This window comes from Chrysochloris asiatica, unplaced genomic scaffold, assembly GCF_000296735.1.
Source record: "Chrysochloris asiatica unplaced genomic scaffold, ChrAsi1.0 scaffold00116, whole genome shotgun sequence".
NCBI lineage: Eukaryota > Metazoa > Chordata > Mammalia > Afrosoricida > Chrysochloridae > Chrysochloris > Chrysochloris asiatica.
In genome coordinates, this window is record NW_006408634.1 from 9,837,376 (window position 1) to 9,837,891 (window position 516).

Genomic DNA, 516 nt, shown 5'->3' on the forward strand with positions numbered 1-516 from the left:
GTGGATTTATCCACTTTCCATCCACTGAGGTCCCCTAAATATTTATCTGGTATCTCAACTACTCAAATGTCCACTTCTGGCAACACATCACACACATCTTAGACTCTACAAGCATGTTGTTGTTGCGGTCGAATCAGCACGGACTCATGATGACCCTATGTACAACAGAAGGAAACATTACCCAGTCCCGCACCATCTCCCTGAGCATTGGTATATTCAAGCCCATTGCTGGGCGCTCTGTGTATTTTGAATGTCTTCCAGCCTATGGGACTCAACTTCCAGCACTACCTCGGAAAGAATTCTGTTGTGATCCGGAGGGTTTTTGGTGGCTAATTTTCAGAAGTTGATTGTGTTCTGAAGGAATGTTATATCTTTAAAGAAAGACAAGATTCACATTTATGAGATACTAACACTAAGAGAGAAGGAGTTCTGGTAGCGTAGTGGTTACGAATCGGGCTGTGATCCTTAAGGTCAGCGGTTCGAAACTACCAGCCGCTCCGCGGGAGAAAGATGCGG